General features: G+C 36.2%; 1 protein-coding gene across 3 annotated transcripts in view; it reads right to left on the reverse strand.

The window, feature by feature from the left end:
* TBC1D5 (TBC1 domain family member 5) overlaps positions 1 to 19,986 on the reverse strand; it is a 319,581-nt gene that overhangs the window by 231,008 nt on the left and 68,587 nt on the right. For 2 of the 3 annotated variants that reach the window (XM_084281760.1, XM_084281759.1), the window contains one exon: positions 16,108 to 16,168. The exons of the other annotated variant lie outside the window; for it this stretch is intronic. The gene's annotated coding sequence lies outside the window, so the exon portion shown is untranslated. The remainder of the gene's footprint in view (positions 1 to 16,107; positions 16,169 to 19,986) is intronic. 3 annotated transcript variants of the gene reach the window in all.

Genomic DNA, 19,986 nt, shown 5'->3' on the forward strand with positions numbered 1-19,986 from the left:
GCACAATAAACAGGAATCCCATTGTAATCTCTGGTACTTAGTTTATATGAAGGTAATGTAAGAAACACTCTTGGATATGGCAAAGTCACTCTTTTTTTACATTTGACTATAAATGATATGAAATAAATTGTGTGTTTTATACTTTATGGCATGCATACATTGATAAATTAGGTACAGTTTTGTATCCCGACTTATCTACAAGACAAACCTGGCTAAGATCATGGGGATTAATTGCTTCAGAAGTGTGAAATGCAGCTTTTCCATTCTTTTCTGCACACTCAGTGAAGAAACAATGATTAATCACTGTTTAACTATTCTCTTGAGAATCTACAAGATTGCCAAAGAAGGACTTATCCTCATAAATCCAAAAAACACAGGTTTAGATTTGTTGCCAACAACTGAAAGAACATGAACTTAAAGCCATTCGTTATCAGATTAAAACAGTGTCAAGGCTTTAGAACCCCTACCAGTGCAAAATTCTTTTTCATCTGTACCTAACAATGGAAATTGGATTATCAGATCAGATTTGAGAAAAATATGGTTTTATATATATATAACTCCCCCCCCATTATCAGAAGTAAAATATCCTGAAAATAATAAAGCCACTATGATTACTCCAGCATAATAGAAACAGCATATTTAAGCAGGAATGCTTCCATTGATGTGAATGTTGTTAAAATAAAAATGTTAAAAATATTTTTTAAAAAAAGAATCACTTAAAATCACATCCGTTTCCATTTGTTTGCAACAAATCCCACTTATGTATGTTTAAATGTATGAAACTATGTTTTAACATCTCTACTTTCTCGTCCTGGAGGAATGTACTGATTGCAGTGCTGTACATTTGTCTAACTTCATAATCAACATGCACTAAAAACCACTTTATTAATAAAGAGATTACTATGTAAACAGATCAACTGATCATATGAAAAATACAAAAATTGTTACCTTTAAAAAAAAAACTTTCTCCATTTCAAGAGGATATTTAGAAAAAAAGAAAAATTACAGACAAATGCAGAGACTCTGTCTACAAAAGAAAAGACAGTTTAAAAATTTGGATCTCTTTTTCTGTGCCTTTAAAGGGACATAAGAATAATTAATGTCAAATACTTTTTAAAGATGTCTCCACAGGAAAAACTTAAAGAAAAAAAAAAAAAAGGGAAAAATATGCATTTAAAAGCCAAGGAAAGAGATTAACAGCTAATCCTGCAAATACCCCATGTCAGTAAAACACTGAATGCAGTAGGAGAGAGGAAATAATGTCAGAGCTCTCAAGTCCCTGGGATAAAAACAAAAAATAACAACAAAAAAACCTCAGTGGGACAGCAGGTGAGCCACAGACAGCTGTTTGTTGCCAGAAGCCTGCAGCTGCCTCCAGCACCCTGCGGCCAGGGCAGCTCACCCGCGGCCTGCTCCAGACTCGCCCACAGCTCCTGCTCCCTGACTACCCCATCACTTTGATGGGTTTTGTTGCCAATGTCCCTTCCCCCTGCCCTGTCTTCTACTTGGCTTTAGACAAAAGTGTAAGAATGAAAAAGCCAACCCTAAAAATCTCCATAACTTGACCCATGTTCTCTGGCTATGGCATTGTGCTGTATGGGTCTCTGCAATGTTCAGGCCCTGAATTTTAGCCTTAGGGATGGTTTAGTTACCTAACATTACTACGCAGCACAGAAGCTGTAACTTAGCTATGAAAATCAAGATGCTGGAATTTTTAAGAGTACTTTTAAGAGTCCTTTGCTGCATAACACCTATAACAGTTAAGGAATTAATTTCTCACATTATTTCTATGTGGGTAGCTCACACCCCAGCGGCCCATTAAGGGACATAGTGACAAAGACCGACTGGGCTACGAAAAGCGTCACAGTGATCCAGAGGTCATGAGTAAAGGCCAGTCCTCCTCTAGATGACAGGAGCTTCTACACGAGGATGACCACAGAAGAGGAAACTTGGTTACTTGCTCATGCAGACACTACAAGCACACATTTCCCAGTGGCTTCACTACTGGTGACCCAAGGGAGAAATAAATCCTAACCTGGATCACCCTTTAGCTGGTGTTGTCATTCCAATTTTTCTGCCATTCATCTTAGTTTCACAAATAAGACCTTGATTCAGTCCCAGGTCTGTGAGGGTGTTTACGCTTGTAACAACCAAAAGCTGAGTTTGTAAACTCAAAAAATGTAGTTGTGACAGTTCAGGCTTCAGAAACTAAAGGAAATGCTTAATCGGCATTTAAGGTCCTTTTTCAGATCAGTTCCTAAGGTGAACTAGTGTCCTCGGTGAAATCCCACAGCGTGACTAACATTCACCAATGTCTGTACAGCACTTCAAGACTTCTAAGTACAACTATTAACCAGCCTAGGCCTTTCACTCTTAAGCAGACCAATATGTACTTTTGCCCATTCCAAGAAACATCTGACAACTATTGTTCTACTCTTACCCTGTATTATCTGCTTTTTGATGAGGTACTGTGCTTGAAAGACAAAACCATTCATGCAATGCATCCATTGCCTACAGCAAGAAAATATTTCACTGCTAACTTGGTGATTAAACAAAAGTCTTTACAAAATGATGTATACTGAGGTTAACTGCTCATAAAAGTGGTTTCAACTCCACATTTAATCTTATTTACCTACCCGTTATTGAGCACTATTCTTTCTCCCTTGTCTCCAGATATGTAACTTCCAGTACCCAATTAGGAAGAGTGGTAAAGTTATTGTGATGTTTGTAATTTATACATTATTAGTTTTAAACATGTTTAACCATGCACTGGAATGTGAACACCATAAAATGTGTTATCCTCCATATTGACTATGCAACATGAAAGATGGTGAAAAAAATACCTAAAGATAAGGATGCTGAAGAGCTATGGAGCCTGATGCTCCTTGAGCAGTTTAAAAATATGGAATAAGATGATGCTTTGCAAATGGCTAATATGCCATAAAACATCAGATCTTACGCTGTTACACTTTGTGTATATACTTTCTTTTTTCATTAGAGGCCAAGTGTATTTCTGACAAATTTTCTGTTGTAAATTGTAAGGAAGTATGGCGAACCAGATTACGTATTAAAGAAAGTCTTTGAAACGCAGTGCCTGATGCACCTGCTTCTGTAATACTTGCTATACATTGTTCATAGCAATAGAGACATTTTTAACTACCTCCTGCCATCTTTCTCTTGCTATGTTACTACTGAAATAGCTTTCCCTTCTATTGGGCTAGTCAGCAAAATATTAAAGGTTCAGAGAAACAAGAAACATATAATCTATTACTCAATACATTACAAAATTATTTTTGGAAACCCACATTTCTTGAAAAATTCCTCCAAATATTTTTGCAGCAATTGAGGAAAAAGGTGTATGTGCTGATGGGCTTAGTCTGAGGAAGTCAGAATTTCAGGATGTAACCGGTCTTTGCAACCCTTCTCCTTGGACATGATGAAACTCCACAGTAAAAACAATGTTCCTCTATATTCTCCTTCTGGACAAGTACCACACTACAGCAGCAGTTGCCATAGGAAATAATTTCAAATAACATGCTTTATCATTGTACATTATATATTCTGTGTCACTTTCTTGGGCTTCCTTTTCCTACCATATGTAATTTGCACACAAGCATTCATGCACACAAAAGAGACACCAAGATACTGCAGCACAGCTATTACTACTCCCCTGAAGAAAGGATGAGAAAAAAATACCACAAATTCTTGAAATACCAAAAATTCTTTAAAGAAGAATGTTTGGCAAAAAGCTTCTTTTAAGATATAGCACAGAAAAGGGAGCTCACATATTGGCTCCTCAATAGCCATAATAACCTCCCACCATCCCAACGCATCCCTGGGATTCAGTTTCTCACAGTGGGCTCCTATAAAAGTCTCTATAATATCCATCAGCTTTCACAGAGACCACAGCTCTGTCATACAGACCCCTCTGCAATCACCCATAGCTCTTTCCAAGTGTCAACTAGCACAGAACATTTCAGAGCATATTTTCAGCAGTGCAGACTACAGTAACACCTTTCTCAACAGCAATCAAAATCAATCTTTATCTTCACTGAGTGCAATAGGTACTGCAACCTAAAGCTGCTGAATGATACCTCTGCGCTCCCACACGTCTGTCAACCAAAGCAGAGTTTTCTATGACAAGATTATTATTTTTTTGCTGCACCAGACAGAAATCTCTCAGAAGCCAATCAGAAACCATGAAACAAATTCACAACAAAAAATAAGTTATAGCCAAAAGCCTCACTGCCTTCTGTTTCAAACACAAGGAACATTCCTTCAATTCTGCATCTAGTATTGACAGATGGAAGCACATACCTACAAAATTGCATTTTTCCCAGAAAAGTGAAAGAGAATTGCCCCATCTAAAAATGCCAGTCATATTAATAAATACCAATAAATATGGTTATATTATTTAAAGCTGTCATATTAATAAATATTGCTGAGGTGGGAAGCACCTCAAGGTTTATTAATATGCGTGGGATGAAAATCTATAGAGAAGAACTACATAAAATAGATATGCACACTGTACTGCAAAAAGGATCATCTTTGCTACTACAATTGTATTATGAAAATGAAACTTTCATGTGCATATATATGTGTGCATATAATATATACTAATCAGAGACTTTTTCCTTCCTCAAGTGTTCAAAGTATTAGTGGTCATTATCTTCTTTATAAGTGTGAAAACTCTAAAGCATATATCACTTGGGCAAAACCAGTCTGGATATCTGTATAGATCTCTATAGATCTCTAGATCATGTATAGATCTCTGCAATTTTTTTGGGGGGAAATACTGAAACACAGCGAAAGAAAAGGAGAAGAACCATAACATTTGCTAGCTATTCAATGAGCCATAAATTGAATTCATAAAGTTTTCACAGAATGTATACCTTCATGCTCAAAATTTATAATAAAAACATGATCACATAAAGGTTTGAAAGACAAAATAACTTATGAACATCAGATTTAACATCTTTTGACTCAGAAGACTTCATCATTTCCGTCTATGGGTCTTACAAGACAAACTATTGCTAATGAATTTTTCTTAAAATTATCAGAAGTGACCTACAGAAAAAGATAAGGATAATTGAAAGATCTTATTTATTGTTTCATAGGTAGAGAGAAGCAGTGCATTCAGACTTCTAAGAGTCTACATTCTGAACTGGCCAGTCAGGCATCTGAAATGAAATAGTTCCCATTTGAGAAATACATTTCATCCTTCTACTATCTCAGAGTCCTCAGATCCAACATTTCAAAACAGGAAAGAACTGATGCAGAGGAAGTCGAATGTTAACTTTTCTATCAGTAATGATCTGTATGTTTCACTGCAGAGAACCAGGGGCCACACCTGAAATTTTCTAACTGTACACACAGACTGAAATCAACAGTACTGTTTGGGTCCACAGGATAAATATAAGTTATTTAACTTGCAGACAAAGTGACATATCACTTCTTTCAAACACTTCCACAATTTTTTTAATTATATTAATGGTAGCAGAGATCCTTGGCAAGTCTGGTTCTAATTGTGTAAGGCTAGTATCAAAAGCAAAGGAGATGCTCTCTTCAAATTTCTTTAAGAATTATTCTTCCTAAATATGGAAGGAAGGTTACCAATGAAAGAAATGGGCAATGCCACCTGAAAGAACTGTTGTTTTCTGGCAGGAAAGGAATTTCACTATGATGTAGGCCCAAAGAGAATTTCGAGTCATACCTTTTACTGAAGTGAAATTACAGAGGTTGATAATATTTGTTGAAATGCACTTTAACTGCCTAGATCCATCCTTAAACAAAAAGGCTGTATGAATGCAGACGCATTGCTTCCTCCCACCATTGCAGAATTAATGGGCACATACTGGAATTACAATTTTACCACTATTAAATGATCAGTGCAGAAAAGGAGTTGTGGGATTCTAACACGTTTGGACTCTGAGGTTAAGGTCTGCTGCTATGTCACTCGGAAGTAACTGTAACAAAAATACCTTCCAGTGGGATGGAATCAGATGTGTATGCTGCAAACAGAAGTGACTTCTCCAGGACACAACAGGAAATGAGAGGTGACATGCTCACAAAAAGATACAAACTATAGCAAAGGAGAGGTGACATCAGCTCAGAGACTAAAGGTGATTCAAATCAGGCCTTAAAAGTCATCACTGCAATGAGTTCGATACCGAGTATTTAAGTTTCAAGATTCCTTTTTTTTTTTTCCCCCAGAAAATTCAAGAGACACAGCTGGAACAATTTTACTTCTTTTTATACAATTTCCTTTTCTTCCCATATGATCTGACTCTTGCAATGTGAATGAATACATGTGCAGCGAAGGATTAACACATCACTGATTTTTTTTCTTGTTTAAGTAATTCTGTGCAAGCAACACAATTTATTGGTATAAAGTAGGATTTATGGTAATATATTTCCTCTTCAAGACATAAATAAGATTCTTAATAGTTTTCTGTAATTCATTTTCATATAGTACCACATTCTCATACATTTACTAGCATAACGCATCTGCTAGAATAGCAATTGCATACCCTGAACACTATTTTAAAAAAACTCTTCAATACTAACAATCTGCTAGAAATATTGTTATCCTTCGTCTTCCAGAATTCATTGTCTACTTCTTGCAGCCTTTTATCTTTCCACTGTATGCGCTAGATTTCACAGAAGAAAAACAAACAAACAACACACAAAACAGAAACTTGCAGTGTTTCAAAGAATATGAAACCTATGAAGCTAGAAAAGCAAAATGTTATACTGAAATAATTATCTGAAAATTTACAGAAGGCTACAGGTCTTTATTTTTCAACACTTCTCCTTACTGTATGTTGTATTGCCTTCATTTTCTGAGAAGTTAACTTTTCAGTCTCTGGTGGTGATAATTAGAATATGATATGCACATATGTCTTTTTTTTTTTTAAACATGGACAGAAATTATGTAATTATTCAAATTATATCAGAACTTATATTCAGAAAATTGGTTGTCAGTCAGAAGCATCTTCTTTATAAAATGACAAAACAACTACACTAAGAGCAGATGAATTCTAGCATGAATATCCACTTAGAAATTCTCTCTTCAGTTAACACATTCTCAACATTTCAGTTTTTGTTCCTGGGCTGCCCTCTGCTAACAGGGCTTAAGATTTTTTCTGCCCATCGCAGAGGAGATAGAACTAAAAGAGACAGAAGTAAAGAATGGGGTATGCATGAGACAAAAGCACTGGACTGCAATCCCATTTTAAAATTTTAATCTCCTGGTAGAGTATTACCATACAGAAAAAATGTTTTCCATATATCAGATACCATATATTTTCTACGTCAACATGAAATACACTCTTCGAGTCTGAAGATTTGACCTTCTCTGTTGCTTGTGCCTTTTCAGGAACTTTCTTTCAGGAACGCCATGGATATATGAAAATAACTAGAAGTTATTTTTCCAGTGCTATCCACGTAGGAGTTGCATAAATGTTCCAAAATTCAGAAACAGATATACACATACATATGCACGTATAAAAGTTATTGTCAGTGTATAAGTTACTACTACCCTGAGACTGAAATAATTTATGTAACATCTGTTTTCATATTTTTTCTAATTTTTTCTAATTAACATGCATATTTAACGCATAAATGCTCAGACCACCTATTTTTCTGCTGATTTTGTCCCTTTTGTAAGTCATGTGTTCCTGTGGGGTGCTCACTATAGATGAAGCATTAAATTTTGTTTGAGGAGTATGGGGTGAATAGTAAACAAAATATTTCAGACAGTCCAAAAGCAGAGAGTATGCAATGAAAATAATATTAAAATAGACTTCCCAAAGAAATACCTTTGCTTGAGGATGCTTCAAATGTGGAAGAAGAATGGCCCCCCACTTCTATTCACGGCATTAAGTTAAAGTAGAGTTTAGCCTCCAAACTTCCAGCATCTCTAATTTTATCTTGCATATATGAACAGTGAGTAAAACTCTAAGCTGGTGAAAATCAAATTTCAGTGACATAAATTGCCAAAGTGTTTGTTGTTGTTATTTTTTATTAAACTCCTCATTGCCATTGCTTAAAATACTGAATTGATGTTAGACGGTGCTGAGTACTGAAGTCAACTATATAAGAAACAGACTCCAAAACAGAATAATAAAATAAATGTTGTTACTACACTCTGATTTTTACCTATTACAAATTTGCTGAAGTTAACTTAAAAATCTAAAACATGGAGGAGAAACAGAAGTTGGGAGAGTGGACAGAATCCCTTTACATTTACAGAACTGGGGAGAGAAAACAGCTGTATTTTGTAATTTGCTGTATGTCACCTATGCCTGCATGAGCTTAAAATCTGTGATGCAATGCAAAACAAAGTAAGGTGTAGGGAAGGAAATGGGAGCATGCTACAGTTCCTGTACTTCTGACAGATCTTTTCTGTTTTGCTACCCATGGCAGAAGTCTACTCATCTCTACAGATGGCATGGCATCCTTGTCCAAGCCTAAAAAGACCTGGTTTCTTGGGTCTGAAAGTCTCTCATGCCTAATGTTCAGATACTCCCGAGCTCCTTCCAATTTAGTCATTATAAAGAGATACAGTATTAAATTGCCACCTCAACAACAAGCTGAAGACATGATCAATGCCTAATTACTGCTACCGTTAGCTATCTTATCTCAGCACCTTCCCTACTGATTTCATGAGATGTGAGGTTAGAAAGGCACCCACATTCCCAACACAGTCACTACACACCATCAAATAGCAGGTGATCTAACAAGGAGCCCTGAAAGATGGGGCATCTCCCACCTTTAACCAACCTGTTCTTTAACTGATGTGAATGACATCACTTTTCAGAATAACTGAAAACAAATTGCAGCAAGCATTTCCCTTTCTTCTCTTTAGCCCTTTACAACCTCAGACACTTAACATATTTTAAAATAGTAACCTTTTAAATTTCTATGAAAGAGAACAATCTGTCTTTATGGCCTCCAAATCATAGCTGGAGATGTTAAATTTATTTTAAACACTCTTAAAAATAATCAGCCAGAAGCTGAAAGAGGAATCCTCTCAGAATACGCTGTAATAAAAATTTAATATCACAACTAAAAGCGCACCTGATGAATATATAAATACTGAAATTTCAAGATTACAGTTACTACAGTTTGCGTGGACTTCAGTGAAACTGAAACTTGGTTCTTTGCCTGTGTTTACAAGGAAGAGCTTAGCAGTATACATTCTGTGAGCAAGGTGGATACAATGCAGCCAAATTCTGTGATATAATGGCATTTCTTCAGCATTCTGCTGACATCCTCCATACTGCACACATGAATGTATTCTGAAGCTCTTCTGAGCTTGTTAGGCATCTCCCTATACTTCATATGCATGCTTTTAAACACAAAGGATGTTGCTAGTTGCAATCTTAAAAAAAAAAGCAAACTTTTTAAAAGCATAAGCTAGTGTTTATTAACGTATCAAAACCAAACATCAAACCTTCCAATGTTCCCTCAGTTACAAAGCAAACGTGTGTTGGAAACTCCTCTTTTGGCTGGCCAGACTGCCTCTTTGGTTATGGTGTTAATGGAGACTGTTGATAGTTTCTTGACCAATCCCCTCCCTTTTCAGCCCCATCCCTCTCACTTTAGTGAAAGATGTCACCAGCAATCTCCTACGCCTGAGACAGAACAGGCGGGATACCACACCCCTTACATGCCTGAGATGGACACAAAACTATGAACTAGCTCCTTGTAACATCATTGCAAATTCCACTGGTTTGTATTTCAAATTCTATGTACGGAAATAAAAAAATCAGTAAAGTTCTTCTCAGATGTCACACGAGTATCATTGCATCACTGCAAGCCTTTTTACATCATTAGTCATTCCTTTCAGTATGTCATAGAATGGCTCAGGTTGGGAGCGACCTCAAAGATCATCTAACTCCAACTCCCCCTGCCATGGGCAAGGACACCTCCCCACTAGGACAGGCTGCCCTGGGCCTCATCCAACCTGGTCTTGAACCCCTCTAGGGATGGGGCATCAACAGCTTCTCTGGGAAACCTGTGCCAGTGCCTTACCTCCCTCTGAGTGAAGAATTTCCTCCTAACATCTCATCTGAATCTCCCCACTTTTAGTTTAAAACCATTCCCTGTTGTCCTGTCATCATCTGACTGAGCAAAAGGTAACTTTACATCTTTTTTATAAGCCCCTATTAAGCAATGAAAGGCTGCAATGAGGTCTCCCTGGAGCCTTCTCTTCTGTAGACTGAACATCCCCAGCTCTCTCAGCCTGTCTTCATAGGAGAGGTGCTCCAGCCCCGTGATCATCTTTGTGGACCCACTGTAACAGGTCCACAACATTCTTGTGCTGGGGGCCCCAGACCTGGAAGCAGTACTCCAGATGGGGCCTCACAAGGGCAGAGCAGAGGGGGACAATCACCCCTCTGTCAATGCAGCCCAGGATGCAGTTGGCCTTCTGGCCTGCAAGTGCACACTGCTGGCTCACATCAATCCTCTTGTCCACCAGAACCCTCAAGTCCTTCTTTTCAGGGCTGCTCTCAACAACTTCTTCTCCCAGTCTGAGCTCATGTCTGGGATTGCCCTGGCACAGGTGCAGCACCTTGCACTTGGGCTTGTTGAACCTCATTAGGTTCACGTGGGCCCACTTCTCATGCTTGTCTAGCTATATATTGAGGAGGTATGTATTATATACCTTATATATTAAGGAGGTATGTATTCAGGAGGCATCATTATGGTCACCACCAATGAAAACATAAAGACTAAGTCTGAAGCATTACAGTTTTTGTCAGTTGCTATAGAGTAGTGGGAAAACTGTTATGCAGAATAGCAACTTCTTTTTCAGGGAAGTACCAGGAGCAGAAGATGGCACTATATTACATGGCTTAATGTTGAGAATGTTGAGTTAGAGGAATTTCTAACTGCTTCCATTTAAGCTATACAAGAAATTTTGTATTCATAAAAAAGTATCATTAGCACCTGTACCATTTATTTTACTAATAAATTACGAACTAGAACTTCGTTAGATTTGAAAACATATGAATTACTCTTCTGTTACCACAAAAGCATCCTAACTTTTGCAGGTGAGCCAACACTCATGCATCCCTTTGTGCTCATCGTTAATACCAATCTGTGCATTAAATAAAAAGGTACACTGAAGACAGCTTCCTAGAAACTCTTCTGATGTTTCCCTTTGCCAATTCTAAGCAATTCAATTGAAGTGATTCAAAATAAGTTAGGATGTTGCTAATAAGAGAGGATAGAGTCAACCTGAAGTCCTTAAATTTGTGGCTACAGCATAACATTTCTTGAACATGACTTCGTTGATAGGCACTTCTGACTTTCCTTGAGCTCTCTGCAGTGCATAACAGCAATCTCACCACTACATCCCTCAGGTAAAAGCATTGGGATATCCCTTGTGTAAACGAGTATAGCAATATTTTAGAAACACAATTTTCATCAACAGGGATTAAAGTCCAAACTAGCAATTTATATCTTATTAAGAAATTTTTAACTATGAATCTGACTCAATTTTGTCTGTCAGTTACATTTATAACACTCAGGTTAGAGATGTGAGGATAACAGCACATCAAAAAATCTTTGGGATTGGTGGTTTGGTGGTGCTAGCATTGTCTGCAGGCTCAACAAAGCACTGCACTCATTTACTAGTAAAGAAAGCCTTTAAAACCAACATGGAAAGGTAGTAGAAACTGCCCCAAAAGTGTTTTTTTTTTTTTTTTTTTTTTTTTTATGAAAATAAGGTTACATGCTTACAAACTGTAGGACCAATCTATAAAACATTTTGAGCATATGAACATCCAAAATACCTGTAAAGTGAAATTAAGTTTCCAAAGCATATCAGTTGTATGAGTGCATATCAAGATTCAGGAGTATCAGGTTAAAAAGCACTAAGCTACTGTAATTATATTCTCCATATTAACAAAGAGCTATCATCCCATCTTTTTTACCACATCTTCACGCAAAGATTGAAGCTGTGCGCCACAGAGCAATTACAGAAACAAATATTACATCTTTCAAACTAGGTATTATGCTTCATCAAGGCTTGACTTGACTTTTGGTCACTGTGCAATTGGTGTGTATTAGGTTTGCAAATAGATATGTGAAAGCCATGCATTTAATAATGAATGCATGACTGGTTGGCCAGGGAATCAGAGAGATTCATCTGTGTAAAAATATGAGAGCCTGCGTGATAAACTTTGCATTTTGTCACCTTTTGAAATGTCTTTAGCATCTGTTTATCTCACCATGTGTTTGAAGTAGTCTTACATGTACAAATAAAAGAGAGCTCCAAACAAAATGTTTACTTTCCAACTACAGACTTGACACCTCTGATAAAATTACTAAGACCAGCATAGGAAAAAAAATGCTTCACCCTCTTTAAAGACTGCCTTCATTCCTTTCTGCCTTCTCTCTGTGCTCACGTAAATTTCTTATGGACTCTCAAAGAGCAGTGACAAACGTATTTGGCCCCCATTCTCAGGGACCTTAAGGCCTGCTTGTAATAACCTCATAGAACTTTATTTACTCTAGGAGCAACAGCTCTTCCTGCTGTGGACAGTAAGCATGCTATAAGCATCACCATCTTTTTGGTGCCTCCAAACCCTTCATTACAGTCAGGGCAGGCTTGAGGTTTCTCTGCATTCCTCAGCAAACCAGAATCCCACTGGATATAAGAGATGTAAAATTCACCTTCTTAAGTAACCAGTGGATGAAACTGTACAATGTAAGACGCACTGCAATAAACCAGAACAGAAACCGATCACAAAATCTGACAGAGACAGGGAACGCTTTGCAGTTTTGAATATTCATCCCTTTCAGTTGTGAGGGGTTGTAGGTGGATCATAAAATTGATACAGGACCCAAGGCAGAAGAGAAGGAGAAAGTGACATTGACTTTGCATTATTCATACAGAAAGGATAGCCCACACTCAGCATACTATTGTCAGGTAGCTGAGGGATCAACTACTTGTTGCTGTCATAATGTTTTGCTTTGCCAATGTTCACTTTGCAAAATTAATTTAAAAAATTAATGCTTCTGATACACTAAATATATTCAACCTTAACTTGGCTGATGGCAGTTTGTTTTCTAGCCACTGTATTCTCAAAGCACGTTCAGAAAGAACTAAGAAAAATTGGAATATAAATGGGAACAACCTCTTCCAGCATTTAAGTAAAATTGGATGAACATGATCATCTCAATCATAAGGCTGATCAGAATAATACCACTGTCAGTTTGTTCAAAGCCTCTGAAGTGCTTATCAAAACAAGTAAGACATGTAAGCTGTTAGGGGATCCACTTACAATAAATACAACTTTTAAATATTAAACAAATATTAATGCAGATGAAATCAGAACAAAACATTTCAACTTTGTCAAACATAAGTAACACCTTTCATAGCATTTTTGATGTTATCTATCTACATTCCAATTTATTAAAAGTTCTTGTGCACCAGAAGAAGACAGATTTCAAGACAGAAATGCAAAAAGGCAGGCTGCAGGTATCCAAGTCCCTGAAAGGCAGGATGATGTTGCAGTTGAAAAGACAAACATATTCTAACAGGTCACGTGCATCATCATCTTCCTTTAAACTACCAGGCCTGCCTTTGACCTTCACGGTATGACATAAATACTTCTGCTCTTTACTTTCTCCACCATGACCCTAAGATGAGACTATTTCCCTTTTCCTGTCCTTCCAGTCTTGGTAAATACTTTGCATTGTAAGGGGAGTACTAATTCAGCCCAGCCTCTTGGTGAGCAGAATTACGTATGTTTATATTGAGAGACTGCATTGGTAAGCTGCAGGTCCCCAAAAAGCATATACAAAGCTAGCATCTTTACAATGATTTACTGAAAGCAGCAGCTCGTTTTAATAAAACCATCCCAAAACATAAAATTGATTGAACCAACTGCTGTGCAGGGCATACACAACAGCTGATCAAAATCATTCAAGATTTTTATTCCTATAGAATATCTCCAGAGCTTGTAGAGTTTTTCCCACTTTATTACTTCAGTTCTGATACACAACTCACTTAGGCAAGGAGAAAAATTAAGGCTGGCTGATACTTGCTCTGATATTTTTAACCAGAAATTTAGATAAATTCAAAATAATCTCACATCCAAATAAAAGCCAAATACACTTGATAATCATCAGTAGTTTTCATAAGGTAAAAACTATTATCTTCCCATTTATCACCCTTCAAATGATATAGTATGCTTTGACTAATTGTATTCCAGAGAAGTTCCAAAACATATCATACAGATTACTCTAAAGGCCACAACATTTCTTCCATTTCAAAAAATTAATTTAATGGATAGGTTTTTAATAGCATTTTAATAAAAAAAGAACATTGTGTTTTAAAAAAAGGCTGAAAAAGATGAAACTTCTTCCACAGCAAAAATATATAATTGCTAACTTTACTTTCCTTATACAAAATGTCACCAATAAGAGTTTATGTTTTGTTGAGCCTAACAAGAAGTTCACCTTTTCAGAGTGTGCTACATGAAGCTTTGCTTGCCTTTTATATAGTAAAGTAATTTTATGGTATTGTGTCACAATGAAGGACAAAGATAAGCCAACTGTTTAGATTCCTCTCCTTTATGTTGTGGCTTTGATCACTAACAATGCTGCGTGAACAGCCAACAGAAGGCTGACATTTCATAAAATATGCAGTGATAAAAACTAATACTGTAGCATCTGGGAGCGATATATAAAATGCAGAAATACACCTAATAACTGTGATCTTAAATTACAAGTTACTAAAAGCAAAATAAGCAGCATACCTAAAAGAAATAGCAAGATTAAGGCAGGATTTTTGTGCTTCTACTCCTAAAAATAAATTTAGGAGAATTAATCTAAGTTATGCTATCCATTATTCTTAACAATTCCTCTGGTTCCCTTGGATCTTAAAAGCAGCCTTGTAGTAGAGTGCTTTTTTTGCCGTATCATTAGGTATCAGCAAAAGCTAAACACATTATAAGCCTTCTTTGTGCTGTATTAATGCTCTAATGCTTTGTGAAATCCCCTTTATTGTCTCTTTTAAAATATCAATCACACAAAATACATATGAAACCCAGTGTCTACCTCTTTGCTGGTGTGGGAAAAGCTGAAGCTCTACCCTGACCAAAATAAATAAAAAACAAACAAACAAACAAAAAACCTTCCAATAAGCTGCACATATTAAGTACATCTCAGAGTAAAAATTTCATTATTTTTGTTTATTTAAGAACAGGTCACATAAAACAGAGGATTGCATCCTAGAAAGCAGTGAATCCCTAAAGAACTTAGAAGTCACAGTAAATAAACCAACTGCTCCTATGTTGCTGTAGCTAGGAAGTTAAAAACAGTCCCTGGGAGCATTACAGGGAAATATATGGTAGTATTAAGGAAATTATCTGCACATATGGCATTACTGGAATACCATATCCTGGCACAGTATCTTCAATTTAAAAGAAAGTTGAAATTAAAAGGGCCTAAAAGGACTTAAAAGAGTTACTATCAGGAAAACCTCTTCATGTGCGGGAGAGAGATATTTAAGATCAATATATTTTGTTTATGATAAGATTAAAAATGACTCATTTGTGATCTACAACTTACTACATGTGGAAAAGATGTGATAGTCAATAACTTTAATTGTGTCCTATTATCCTTTTCTATGCTTGATTACTGAAACACAAAATTGGATACATTTAGTCTAGGAACACAATATCTTAATTATTACATCAGGTTAGCTAGGGACATAATGCATCTCCTTTTGTATCATAAATATCAATCTCAAACTGAAGTAATGATTTTTATTAAAAAAAAAAAAAAAAATAAAACTTTACCTTGTATTATGGCAAAGATGGAACAGCTATATAACCAAAATGATCTCTCCTGTACTGGAAGCATTTTAATATTTAAGAAGCTGCAACACACAATTAGCTTTAAAAGACAGTTTTACAAACCAACTTTGTTCTCATTTGCAATTCCACAGGTAACATGCTTTTCTCCAATTACTCAGTATGAAAAAGTTGCTTGATCTAATGTAATAATAATTTCAGAAAAAGGTGCAAGCATATTATCTTTCTTTATGAGAATACATCATCTAGAAACAAGGAAAGAGTAACCTACGTGAAACAACAGGTATGCCAGCCACTGGTCATCCACAGGTCTATGGAACAGCAATCTGAAGCTGAAACAATTGAACAAAAAACAAACATAAATGAGTTGTCCCAGTTAATCTGAATATAATGGTGCAAGACCTGCTTATGACACAATAAAAAGGGTAGGACTTTGTCAGCATAGATGAGATCAAGAAAAATACCTAAAGACCGAATCTTACTAAGGAAAACAAACACAGCTTTTTAGTATTAGGACCTCATTTTGTAATGGACGAGAAGGAATTATGCATCAGGTGAAAAAAGAATGCAAAAGAAAATCCATATTTGGTGCCTGAAGAACTGTGAAGCATATTTTCTGTCTGAAAAACCCATAACAGTTTAAGTACGTGGGAGGCAATTGTCCTTGTGCTTATAATTAGAGTCTGAATTTAGGGATTTCACTGCTTAATGCACACCCACCCGCCTGTTATTCTTACCATGGTTTTTATGTCACTTAATGGAGATGAATACTCTTTTCCCACCTCATATTTACATCAAGGCTATTTAATTTTTTTAGGCTGCTATAATAGGTTAAACGGCAGTCTCAACATCACTCTTCATCTCCCACTGGACAACGAATGGCATTATAAGACTGAGAATAGATGAAGGCATATTTACATTCATAATGTTCTTGACTATAACATTTATGTAAATTATGATTTTACATTTGCAAATACTATAATTCTCAGTTTCAATGAATACTTTACTACTCTTTCATCATTAACTTCCTATGTATATTACATGGAGAGAAAACACCAATGAAAAATAAAGAAACTAAGCGCTGTGATCAGAGAGCTACACATCTTCTGTAAAAGGAAAAAACGCTTTATTTCTAAATCGATCTTGCCCTCGTATAGACAGGGAGTTGGACTATACTCCTCACTGTTCATCTGGAGTAGAGAAAGCATGCAGAGGTTGCTTAAATTTTAACCCAAGTTTTTTCCCCATCTGTATAAATCTTAATTTTTCTATTCATTGATGAAATGCCATGGAAACACTATGTTAATTACAGGACTGCATCTAGAGTTTGGGAACATGTTTACAGATGTTACACAAGAATGAAAAACTATGAAATATCAATTTTCATTAGCTAAGCTATTGCTCCACCAAATGGATGGAGTGACATTTAAAGATCCTCAGAGTGTAAAATAAACTTTTCAGTTAAAAGAAAATATTCAACTCTCAAACCTACCTTAGCACATACAAATTTATGCACAGACACTGTATATTTATATGCACTTTGCCTCAATTTTTCTATCATAGTCAGCTAAATATTTCCTTCAGTCTTATAACTTATGTCTCTGACCCTAAAAACACTTCCAGAATGAAAAACTGTCAAATGAAATTGGTCCAAATATTCTAACTTGAAACTAGTAACCTTTTTGTGTTTTGATAAGAGCTCAATGTGACATTTTTAGACTGTAAATGCAAATATATGTAATGAAACAGCTCTCAAACTACCGGAGTCTCAGATGTGTGTATCATTTCTGAAGAGGTGATTCCCTGATAACCTTAGAACCACTACACGAATGAAGAAACGTTACTCATCTTAAGGAAGCTGAATTGGGAATGTATGACTAGTTAGGTCGATTCTGTGTATGTAAATCTGCTGCTTGTGTCTGTCATTCTCCAAGTTACTCACTGTGTGATCATTAGAAGACTCAACTTGGAATGCAAGCACTAAATGCATTCAAACAGAAACTCTTTAACGTTAAAGGAACAGTGACTCCTCTGGTCACCTTACTTCTGCACCACGTAATAAAAACAGATCTAAAAGGGGTTCAAGTTTATTTTGTAGTTTGGCAAATGGAGAATGTGTTGACTCAGATGATGAGTCAAACCAAACCTCCTCTCCTATTTAGTATCTCTTCCCTTTGTGCAGCTGAACTTGCACCAGTTTATTTTCTATGTAAAGTATTAAATGTCCTATGATTCTGCAGAATGCCTGATAAAAGAAGCCAGTAAAGGTATCACTGCTACAATTATGTGAATTATGGCTTCCAAACAGGAATTCATTTGTCCTCAGCACCCTACAAACACTGTGAAAAGGGACAGCCACGCTGTGGGTTTTTAACAGTAAAACCAACAGGGAAGTTAGAGAGACCTTTCCAAACTTACAGAGTTTGTACTGGAAACAGTCAAAACATTTTAATACCATTTTCTGCACATATGCTGCAGGGGAAATACAGAAAACTTACGCTAGCCTCAACATTAACTACAAAAAATTAAAATAGTTACAAGAAATAAGATGCTGCAAACACTTCAGTACTGCCAAATTCTTGTATGCATCTTTTACCATGATTCTTCCAAGAACCCCACACAAAGATACTTTGATGTTTTTAGGCTCTTGCATTTTAAGTGTGCCCACTAATAATATATTCGAGAAGGCAGTATATCACTTGAGCAGTATGAGGAAAGTTACAAAACTACCCTAGTCAAATTTTCTTTTCAAAGAATCTAGGAGTACATAGCATATCTCTGCAAAGTAAAAATAAAATAATGTCATGAACTAAGAAACCTGCTGAATATTAGAATTTTATTTTTGATATAAGACATGATAGAAGACGAACTGTTTCATATTTTTTTCTAGAATAAGAAAAAGGGTTTGTATAAGAATGTTTTTATATTTTTGCTAGGCTATTGCATACCTTTGCTAAAAGCTAAACGTTGAAGTAAAAAAAAAAAAAGGCATGATTGTTTCCCCCAAATTGCAAATCCATGCAATTTTCATACCTATAGTTTTCATGCCCCAAAATAATCTGTAATTCATTCAACAGTTACACTTCATTGATGAAAGTAAATAAAAAAACATTTTCACATTGAGAAAAGTCAGTTAAAGCATGACAATTCAGAAAAGTACCATCCTATTTGCTTCCCAAGACTCAGTCTAAAGGACCAACAGCAAACTAAGTACAATCTGTGCTTTCAAAAGCAATGTGTAATTAAGGTTTCCCTAACATTTACTAAGGGAAAAAATACTATTGCTTCTGGATTTTATATTCATTAAAATCATTTTACTGTCAGATGGTATGAGCATCTCCAAGCAAGAGTGTCTTGATCTAATTTTTCTTGTTACGTTTCATGGGAAGAATACACTCATCTAAAAAGATGAGCATTTTCTTCCCTTTCTCCCTTCCATACTCTCTTCCCTCCACCAAATAAGGTTAATGTGACAATGACAACGTTTTCTTCGCTCCAGCTTGGATCCCACTATAGAGTATATTTCTTCGATCTTAAAAAATAATGTAGATTAATGTCAAAAGACAAAATTTGAACATTTATAATAGAGTAATTCATGCAGTGGGTCTACAACTTCCATAAAAAAGAAGAGAAATAATGTGAGAAAAAAATAACATTGAGAAAGACTTCAAAAGCAGATGGCAAACTTTTAACCCTCCTTTAAAAAGTTTAAGTCAGTAGAGCCACTGTTTTTGAAGAAAGTGTATAATATGGAGTCATATTAAGAATTAAGAATTTGTCCTGGTAGCAAACTTAGTAGCACAGTATTTAATGGGGAGGAGGAAAGGGGAAAGAAAGAGCGACAAGAACAGCCATGAACAAGTCCTTTCCCCCTGAACAGATGTGGCAGCCAATTTTCTACAACTTTTTTCCTTAAAACTTTATTTGAATTACCACAACTTTGAACCCTTGGCTCTGTCCAAGGACAGCTTAGGCTTCAGAGACACAGTGCCCAAAATGAGGCAATGAGGGCAAGCGTGCTAGGAGGCAGCGGCAAAGGAGATGCAGCAAAGATAGCTGACCTAAGAACAATGCAGAGCCTTCCTGATTTCATCAAGTGAGGACCAGTTACATAAAGCTGATAAATCCTGGCATAGTACCAAGAGAGAAG

The sequence above is a fragment of the Netta rufina genome (genome assembly GCF_964035555.1).
Source record: "Netta rufina genome assembly, chromosome: 2".
Taxonomy (NCBI): domain Eukaryota; kingdom Metazoa; phylum Chordata; class Aves; order Anseriformes; family Anatidae; genus Netta; species Netta rufina.